Source organism: Stenella coeruleoalba (genome assembly GCF_951394435.1).
Source record: "Stenella coeruleoalba genome assembly, chromosome: 11".
Taxonomy (NCBI): Eukaryota; Metazoa; Chordata; class Mammalia; order Artiodactyla; family Delphinidae; genus Stenella; species Stenella coeruleoalba.
This window is the reverse complement of record NC_137157.1, coordinates 98,463,074-98,472,294: the sequence shown is the minus strand read 5'-3', so window position 1 is coordinate 98,472,294 and position 9,221 is coordinate 98,463,074. Positions and strand designations below refer to the sequence as shown.

The 9,221-nt window shown below is 51.6% G+C and overlaps 1 long non-coding RNA gene across 1 annotated transcript; it reads left to right on the top strand.

The window, feature by feature from the left end:
* Positions 1–2,587: 2,587 nt before the first annotated feature.
* On the top strand, positions 2,588–7,359 carry LOC307194649. Its single transcript, XR_013830600.1, has 3 exons — positions 2,588–2,948; positions 5,962–6,353; positions 7,111–7,359. It is a non-coding gene; the product is annotated as an uncharacterized lncRNA (long non-coding RNA).
* The last annotated feature ends 1,862 nt before the right edge of the window (positions 7,360–9,221 follow it).

Here is a 9,221-nt window from a genome sequence, read left to right as displayed (position 1 = left end):
TGCTGTATTCACTAGTTTGTTGTATTGTTTAGATTCCACATATAAGTGATATCATATAGTATTTGTCTTTCTCTGTCTGACTTACTTCTCTTAGCATAATGCCCTGCAAGTCCATCCATGTTGCTGCCAATGGCAAAGTTTCATTCTTTTCTTTATGGCTGAGTAGTATTCCATTGTATATACGTACCACATCTTCTTTAGCTATTCACCTGCTGATGGACATTTAGGTTGCTTCCAAGTCAAAAAAGGATTTTGACTGCCTTACTTTGGCCTCCCAGTCTCTCTCCACACTCTCTCTCCCCCTCCACCCCACCCCACCTCATCTTCCTCTCTTACCCAGAGAGATAAATCCAATTCCACTAAAGATGAAAGTGCTCTAATGAGGCCTCCTGGCCTCCCTCGGCTACAGGTCTGGCTTTCTGGGTGCGCACCCTGGGTAGTCACATACGGTCCCCCGCTTAGAAAGGGCTCACCCCTCATTTACTGCTCTGCTGATGCTGTCTTGAAATTCTTAATGTTTCGAACAAAAGCTCCCCACTCCCTGCATTTTCATTTTGTGTCACCGATTCTGAAGACAGGCTTCTATTTGGCAGGGTCTGGCCCTTGATATTTCTGCAAATTCCTCAGCGGGTGTTACGCATTTTCCACTCGAGTTAAAGATGCAGGATTGTGGTGTCGCCTGGACCCCACAGAAAGCGCGATCACCCGTGTCTTCACACTAATCTTACCTTTCCTGCGGGGTGGGGAGGCTCAACTGGGGAAGGAGAACTAACATCGTTAGTGTTCTTTTGTGAGCTGCTTCTCCCCACCTCTTGCGCCCCGGTTACTCATACTTACCCCTCCAGCCGTGTCACAGCGTGCAGGCAGGACGTTCCCCAAACTTGTTCTTTCTTCACACCTTTGCGCAAGGTGCTCCCCACCCGTCTGCTTGGGAAGCTCCTTCTCGGTCTTCAAGGTTGCCTGTGTGCTCACCTCCTTTACGAAGCCCTCCTTGGCCCCTCTGGGTAGAACTGCGTGTCGCGTCCTCTTGATCTGAGGTCTCCAGTAAGAACTGAGCCAGGAAGCTGGCATTCTTTTCTTTACACCTCTTTTCCACTAGACTGGTGGCTTCCAACCTTTGTGTGTGTGTGACACACTGCAAGGCATTAAAATACTAAAAACACATTAAACAAGTCGAGAATAATTACAATGCGGTCACTGCCGCGGTATAACTGGGTCCCGCAGGGACTAGAATAGCTCCCACTCTATCTGTCACTTGGTCGCCTTTAATACCGGTTTGCTGCTCTGAATGTGACCTCTTGTGTATTTCACATGTTAATTCACATGTTACGTTTTCTTATGCTCCAATAAACACCAACGGAGACCAGCGGCCGGCTCTACTCCGCCCACTAGTCAGACTGTGTGCCAACGGGCTGCATCGGCCTGGTTGGGTGCGGGGGGGGGGGGGGTCCCTTTTCCTAATTTGTGTAAAAGGTACCATTTGGACTAATGGGTGCTCTAGCTTAGGACGCCCCAGGGAGAGGACTGGCTTCCATTCATCTTTATTTCTCTAGCTCTTAGCACAGTGCCGGACAGTAACAGACCTTAATACCTGCGGGATAAATTATGAAACGATCAAGAGGCTCTGCTGATAGCATGCATCATGATTTGGGCCTCGTCTAAAACGTGGTTAACGTACATTTCCCAAATCCAGGCTGCTGTGGGCAGTGGCTCTTAAGTATGCTGGATTCACTCATGTGATGCGGTGAGTTCCAGCTGTCCCCGCCGCAGCCCCAAGCAGCGCGCAGAGCCCTGGAGCCTTCACGGCTGTGCCGAAGTCCACAGAAGCTCCGCCCCCGCCGGGGGCGTGTCCAGCTCTCCGTTATCACTCACCAAGTGCCCCATCACCCCCATCAAACAGGAATCCCGCAGTCTCCCTCCCACGTAGCACATATGTGATGAGCACGCCTTTAGGCATTAGCACTCATCAAGAATTTACAAATCCTAGAGCTGGAAGATGGCTTCGAGGTCACTTAGTTCAACCCCACTCACCATCAGGGGCCCGAGACCTGGAGGGGACGAGATGTCACACAGTCCGTTGTTGGTAGAACAGCAGCGGGAACCCAGGTCAGAAAGCCCTCCCTCCTGGAGGCCACTTGTGGGTCTCCTACTCCTTCCCGCTGTCCGGGTCCAGAGACTTCCCCTGCCCCACCGCCCCGCCGTGGGCCACCGTCCGTGGCCATGCCCTAGTTCTGCTCTAAGAGGAGGCAGAGCCTGCCCAGAGGCCGAGAACGGGGCACGGCAAGGAGGTGACCTCCTCCCCTTCTAGCCGTGCCAGGAGCTGGCCCGGGTCTGGAGACCTCACCCGGATGCCGGGTTTGTGCTAACGAAGAGGCTGGAGATGAGGGGGAGGTCGGCCAATGAGCAGCCGGGTGTGGTGAGCGACTTCCTGACATCCGGCTTCACGTCAGACACAGCGCCTAGAAAGAAAACCTGCGCCCTTTCTTCACTCATGGAAGTTCTCCACTTTCCTCACCTCGTCTTAAGTGTTTGTTTCTGAAACCTTGCAGGGAGCACCATGGGGCTAGCGGGCAGGCTTTGCAAAGATGTCTCCCTCCCAGGGCTGGGAGGGAGACTGGGGGAGCCTGTGCATGGGGTCTGGCCCTGCCTGAGGCTGGGGGCCTCTGGAGGACCTGGCAGGAGTTAGGGCTTTTCTGTGATGCTGTCTGCCCCTCAGATCCCAGGCTGGTGTGGGAATCTGTCTGCCAGCCTGCAGTGGGCCTCCAAGGCCGTCTGGGCAGCAGAGTCAATCCTGGGGGCTCAGCCGGGGACTCTGGGGGCTGTGTGTTTCCTTCCGCTTGACAGATGGGGGTCCTGACACTTTTGGGAAGAGGCAGCCACACCCAAAGGTCACGAACAGAGTGAGACCCTGCGAGAACCAGACCGAGGAGTTCCGGGCTTCCTTTGAGGTAGGAGCTAGATGAGCCCCGGGGCAGAGCGGCTGGAGTTTGCTGAGAGGGGGAAACTGAAGCTTTGTTCTCACCCAGACAGTCCAAGGACAAAGTTAATGGCAGGAGCTGAGCTCTGCTGGAATAAAGAGATAAGATGACCGCTCCTGAGGTCAAGGAGACCTCCCCGACTGCACGTACACAGGAAGGCTCCTCAGGGGTCAAAAAGGGAGGGGCGCCACCCCATAATAGGTGTTGTCAAACCTCCTACAGGCTTGTGGGCTGGAATCCATCGTGGCAAAAAGTTGTGCGTGCATATAGGGGAGGGCCCTAGGACAGGTCAGATGTGGGAAAGAAATGAGATAATTGACCAAAGGGAAACAAAGACCTGGAAGAACTGCCCTGTAGAAATGACTTAACCACCTCTTTACTGCGCTCCTCCTTGCTAGGGGGGATGTCCACGCCCTTTTTCTCCCGGTGTGTATCTCTGCCTCGCTTCTGTCTTAAATAAACCAACTGTTTCCCTGTGAGTTCTCCCACTTGTTGTGCTGTGTCTCTAATAATAAACTTTGTACCTGGTTTTACAGCTTTTGCCTCCTTGAGAAATGCAGTTTTCAATGGGGCAAGAGCCAGGGGAACTTTGCTTCTAGCCTCTAGCCCCTGGTAGACTAGCAGCTAGGATTCCTGGTTTTCATCCAGGCTGCCCAGGTTCAGTTCCTGGGCAGGGAACTGAGATCTTGCTTCAAGCCACCACTCACTGCTGTACCTCCGAGAACACCTTGATGTGAAGTGCTGGCTCTAAGGGGGTAAGAGAGTGAATTCCTGGGCAGATATTTGTTTGAAGAGAGAGAGGGAGCAAGGGAGAGAGAGAGGAGAATGAGGAATGAGGTCGGGGAGCAATGGGAGGGTGTAACGGCCCAGGTGGCCCTTGGCCATCTTAAAGGTCCAGTAGGGATGCATTCCCTGACCCTTACAATCTAAAGGAGGCACTCCCCCCCCAGTATCTTCTCTGTTCTTTTCCCTTATAGGCCTTGTTACAAATCTTAACTATTTATTTGTGTATTTTTTTGTTTAATGTCTGTGCACGAAGGCAGGGGACATACGGGTTGTTTGTTTGCTCCAGGGCCCAGCAGTGCCTGGAGTACGAACAGCAGGCTCTCAACATATATTTGATGAGAGAATGAACAAACGTTTGTGTTTTGTTTTTTTTTAAACATCTTTATTGGAGTATAATCGCTTTACAATGGTGTGTTAGTTTCTGCTTTACAACAAAGTGAATCAGTTATACATATACATATGTTCCCATATCTCTTCCCTCTTGCGTCTCCCTCCCTCCCACCCTCCCTATCCCACCCCTCCAGGCGGTCACAAAGCACCGAGCTGATCTCCCTGTGCTATGCGGCTGCTTCCCACTAGCTATCTACCTTACGTTTGGTAGTGTATATATGTCCATGCCTCTCTCTCGCTTTGTCACAGCTTACCCTTCCCCCTCCCCATATCCTCAAGTCCATTCTCTAGTAGGTCTGTGTCTTTATTCTTGTCTTACCCCTAGGTTCTTCATGACATTTTTTTTCTTAAATTCCATATATATGTGTTAGCATACGGTATTTGTCTCTCTCTTTCTGACTGACTTCATTCTGTATGACAGACTCTAGGTCTATCCACCTCATTACAAATAGCTCAATTTTGTTTCTTTTTATGGCTGAGTAATATTCCATTGTATATATGTGCCACATCTTCTTTATCCATTCATCCGATGATGGGCACTTAGGTTGTTTCCATCTCCGGGCTATTGTAAATAGAGCTGCAATGAACATTGTGGTACATGACTCTTTTTGAATTATGGTTTTCTCAGGGTGTATGCCCAGTAGTGGGATTGCTGGGTCCTATGGTAGTTCTATCTGTAGTTTTTTAAGGAACCTCCATACTGTTCTCCACAGTGGCTGTATCAATTTACATTCCCACCCGTTTGTGTTTTTTTGAACATTCATGATTCAGTTTGGACAATGATAGGAACCGAAATGCCATTGCCCGTGGAGCAGCTGCAGCGTGTCTCTGTGAGTCCTCATGTTTAAACCAATTACAAGTACGGAAACAATTTGTTGGATCATCCGTGATTCTTCTCCTGAGTGCTGGGGCGCATAACCAAGGGATTAACATATTTTCCAATGGGTATAAGTTAATTAAAGGCACAAGATTAGTTTAGATTTTGCGGTTCCTCCTATTTACTTCATTGCATAATTAATGATCCGGTCCTAGATAGAGTGATTTGTGGCTTGTCTTACTTTCCTGTAGAAAAATGGTGCTAAAGGGGTTTTTATTTTGCCCCTTTGACATGACTATGTCAGGGTCGTAAGAGACTTTCAGAATCGTAAGGGACTAAAGCAACCAGGATGCTGTCCATATTTCGATTAGGTGACGGGCACCCCTGGAGTTGGGGTACCTTGTGAAAACGCCAGGTTCACGGCTTAATGAGGATATGCCCTGAGGACTGCTGTCCCTGCTTGACGACTCAGCTGCCTCTTTTTATTCTCGCCCCTTCTCTGCTCTTTCCCCGGCATCCAGAATGATCTTTTCAAAGCTGAAGTGAGAGCAGGGCACTCGGGGCACTCACAGGCGAACCCTCCAGTGACCTCTCATTGTATTGAGAACAAAAGCAAAGTTCCCCTCCCTGGCCCCCCGGGGCCCTACGGGACCTGCCCTTGGCCTCCTCTCCCACCTGGTCGCTTTCCTCTCTCTCTGAATCAGGCCCCAGCGACCTCCTTTCTTCCCTGGCACAACCAAACCCTCTCCCCGCTCAAGGCCTTGCGCCCGTTGTGTCCTCTGCCGGGGCCGTTCTTCCTCCAGACCTTCGTCCGCTGCTTCCTGCTCACCATTCCGGTCTCGGCTTGAGTGTCACCCCCTAGGAGATCTCTTCCCGGACCCCAGTTCTAAAGTGCAGCCCTGGTCTCTCTGCATAACATCTCTGTCTGCCCCAAGAGAACAGAAGCTCTGCGAGAATGGGGTCATTAACTCTTGTTTGTTGCATTTCCAGCAGTCAGAACACTGCCAGGCCCGTGGTCCTCGCTCTAGAAATATCTGTGAAATGAACGAATGGAAATCCACCTGGGAGACTTGCTGGGAGCAGCTTCTCAGCCCAGCCTGTGCCTGAGGGGGAGAGGCCGTCTGAGAGCTAGAAGACAGAGCTGGAAGAAGCAAGTGGTCAGAGGCTGTGGCCTGAGGACCGCCCCGTTTCTTCTGAAGTCCTCAGGGCCTCGGGACGGAACTGCATCGGCTGACCTCCGGCCGTCTCTGTGACTCTAGCCTGCTACCCACCCAGCACAGGCAGAGGAGCGGAGGTCTCGGGGTCCTGGGGGTCCCCGCAGCTGCAGCACCTCCCCTTTCCACGGGCTCCTGATGTTGCATCTTCTGGCCTAAAACTGAGAGGTAAACAGCAGGCAGCACTGAGGAGGGAGGGGGAGGGGAGGGGCGCCAGACAGACCAGGTTTGCGTCTCAGCTCCTTGCTTCCCAGCTGATGACTCCAAACATTTTCTTAACTTATCTGAGCTGTAGTTTTGGCAACTAGGAACGCTTATACCCTGCTGGCAGATTTGCGAGAGGATTACGTGAGTTGCTCTGTGAGAAACTGAAGGGAGATCGGCTCTTTTCCGGTTATCTGAGAAGGCTGATCGCGTGCACGGGATGGCCCAGATGTTTGGGATACAGGCCAGCCCAGCTTGTTCCCGCTGAAGCTGGGAGGGGCGGCCGGGCTCAGACTACCCAAGAAGGAGGGCGGGAAAAGGGCTTCACTCAGTGAAGGCAACCCAAAAAAATCATCCGTGAGAAAAGCAAAACAGCTTGTTTATTTATTTTGCACCAGAAACTAGCGGTGTGTAAGCCTGCAGAGATGGTTCTGCAGAACCGCTTGTGTATCACTCTTTCCTGAGCAAAGCTCATTTGCATTCCTAGAGAGTGTTGGTCGTGTTCCAAGAAGTGAGGTTGTTTGGTGGGCTGGCCTCCCTCATCCCCAACACAGAACTTTTGCATTTTTGTTCGTGTGTGGAGGTAGAGAGCTGCTGTTTGGGGAGCTTCTGCTACATGCTAGAGACTGGGCTTCTTGTTTTACCTCCTGGGGTACACATCATAGGTTGGCCCACTCAGCGACCAACCGCCTTCTTCCTCCCATGCCTGCCCCTTTTATAGAGCCTGGGAACCTAAAACTCACCTTCTGAGCAACATAGTTCTGGCCAACCATATAAAAGTGGACACTTGCTGGAGAGAGCATCGCTTCCTAACTAAAAAGACAAAGTTTCCAGAAGAGAAAACCTTTAATTTCCTTCCCACGTCTCTTTTCCTCCTGCCTGTAACCTGGATGTGATGGTCGAAGGTGGGGCAGCCATCTCGCAACCATGAGGCAAGGCAAGAGGATGAATGCCCCAGGGTAAGAGTTTCGCTCCTGAGAACACACTGTCTTTCACTGAAATACAATCAATATTGTAAGACACAGCTTTATTTAAGTGCCATTAGGAAAGATAAGTGGTGCTAATGAAAACCCAACTTGTTTGTAAAGTGCATCCAGATTCCCAAGACGTTAAAAAGTGAAAAAAATAGAAAAAGGAAAGGGGGTCTTAGAGTCGATGAGAATTGAACAGGTGTCTGAGCCCTGGAATATCTACCTCTAGATTTATGTGAGAACAACAAACTCCTAATTCTTTTAGGCGTGGTTGTCGGGCTGTTATTTACGGCAAAACACATTCCTAAAGTTCACTCCTCACATTCACCCCCTCAGATGGGTGTTAATATCTCTATCTTAGGAAGGAGGACAAAGAACTGCAGAGCCTGTAATGCACACACTGGAAGCCCACTCGGGGGCCTCCCAGTTGACCGCACTCTGCCCCGTACCTGACCTGCTCCACTGCTTTTCCTGCCGTGTACGTGGCCTTCGTGGCTTAGCTGCAGGGTGGATCAGCAGCTCTGCAGCTACACCCTGGCCCCTGGCCCCCTGCTTCGGGGGACCCTGCCCTGTAACCCACCAGGACACGATGTTTGATCCTGGGAACTGAGAGCCAGGACCTCAGAGTCTGAAAACTGTCCTGGCACCAAGTTTCTTAGTCATTTGGGCAGCTTTCCTTGTCCTTTTTCTCACTTTTCTCCTCTGTGCCCACCTCACCCCCGATTGAACAAAAGCACAGGCCTTGAGAAATTTCCATGTGCGCATGGAGGACACTCACGCTCTCCCTGGCTGGCTGACGATTTGTTTCCAGAGGCCACACATGACAAAGGACGTTTGCAGAAGAGCTTCTGGCAAATTCGTCAGCCACTTTCCTTTGCCTTTGGGGACAGCCTCTTGGAGACCTTGGATGGGGGAAGGGGGCTCAGGATTCTGCCCCAAAGCCGGACGGAGGCCTAGGGTGTGCTTACAGCTTAAGGAAGTGTTCTCACCTATTTATTTATTTATTTTGGGCCACGCCACACGGCTTGTGGAATTTGAGCTCCCGACCAGGGATGGAACGCCGGGCCCTCAGCAGTGAGAGCTTGGAGTCCTAAGCTCTGGACCACCAGGGAATTCCTGGAAGTGTTCTCACCTAGCCCTGATTTTTGTTTCCTGATGCAGACGGGGGAGGAGAAATTGTTGAAAGGATGTTAGGGTTAAGTAAGAAAGAATGAGCTTCTCCAGGTCTCCATTATCCCATCTGTAAAATAGGCCGAGAGCAGTAAGGGCAGATTAAATGGGGTATCGATCACCCTAATACCTTAGCACATGACTTTTGAGAGGACGGCTCATGGAATCCCTTGAAATGCCTAAGAAGCACATTAGGAAAAGAATTGCTCCTCCGGGTGTGACTTGTGCAAAAATGCCCCGTGCAGAAGCCAGGGTGAGCGGGGGTGGCAGCCGTGGGGAGGGGCGAGGCATCGGTGTGTGGTCTGCCTGCCAGCGTTTCCCTCCAGGCTGGAGAGGAGGACGTGGGGCGGGGGTGGGAACGGGGCAGGAGGCTCTGTGCCACACCCTCTGGCTCCCCAGCAGAGGCAGGAGGGGAGCAGTGGGACGGTACTGTGGAGCTTTCCTTCTCTGACATGAGGGGAACACAGATAAATGATCTTCCTCCGAGGAAATCCGTTGAGAGCATCTCCCCTCTGCACCCCAAGGCCCACAGCCCAGCCTGCTGGCTGGAGAACTGACCTTTAGACCCCTTGTTTATGCTCAGCCAGAAATTCAGTCCAACTGCAGGCTGGGCTGGCATCCCAAACCACGGAGATCCCGGAAGACATGTGATGCAGGGCCTGCGAACCTCACAGGAAGGCTCCGATTGCAA